Source organism: Priapulus caudatus, unplaced genomic scaffold (genome assembly GCF_000485595.1).
Source record: "Priapulus caudatus unplaced genomic scaffold, Priapulus_caudatus-5.0.1 Scaffold891, whole genome shotgun sequence".
In the NCBI taxonomy this organism is placed as follows: domain Eukaryota; kingdom Metazoa; phylum Priapulida; class Priapulimorpha; order Priapulimorphida; family Priapulidae; genus Priapulus; species Priapulus caudatus.
The window spans coordinates 2272-2987 of record NW_014577952.1 but is presented as its reverse complement, the minus strand read 5'-3'; positions in this window follow the sequence as shown (position 1 = coordinate 2987).

Sequence of the window (716 nt, the reverse complement as noted above, 5' to 3'; positions counted from 1 at the left end):
ACAGACAGACAGACAGACAGACAGATGTCTCTGTGTGTCGATCACGTGACATCTCATCTGACATCTCTCTCTCACCTCGCAACAATTCTGCATTCACGCACTCTCGCACTCACACACGCACTCATTCACGCACTCTCGCACTCACGCACTCTCGCACTCACACACGCACTCACGCACTCACACGCGCACGCACTCACACACGCACTCATTCACGCACTCACACACGCACTCACGCACTCACACATTCACGCACTCGCGCGCGCCGCCGTTCACTCGCCATGCGTGTAAACCGATCGCTTCACGCATGGCTGTCTGTCGCACGCACAAGGTCGCAGCTGAAACTGTCTCTTTCTCACGCAAACAGAGCCATGCATGCAGCTCGAGCACTCGTCCCGACCAAACATGCAGCCACCTCGCTCCCTATAGCCGACAAGCTCGCTCTCTCTCTCGCTCTCTCTCTCTCTCTCTCTCTCTCTCTCTCTCTCTCTCTCTCNATATCTGACACATTTCTTTACTACTACTCTAAAGTAGCTCAGTTGCTCTCATAACAGATAGACTAAAAAGGTGCAACTCCCATATGTAGGAAAGCGTATGACAGTATTATATGCCATCTCGTGAATATGTTCGTCTCCAGGGGCGGATGCAGGATTTTGTCTAGGGAGGGGTGCAGGTGGGAAAGGGCACTTTGAAATTTTGTTAGGGGCAACTGAAGCGGT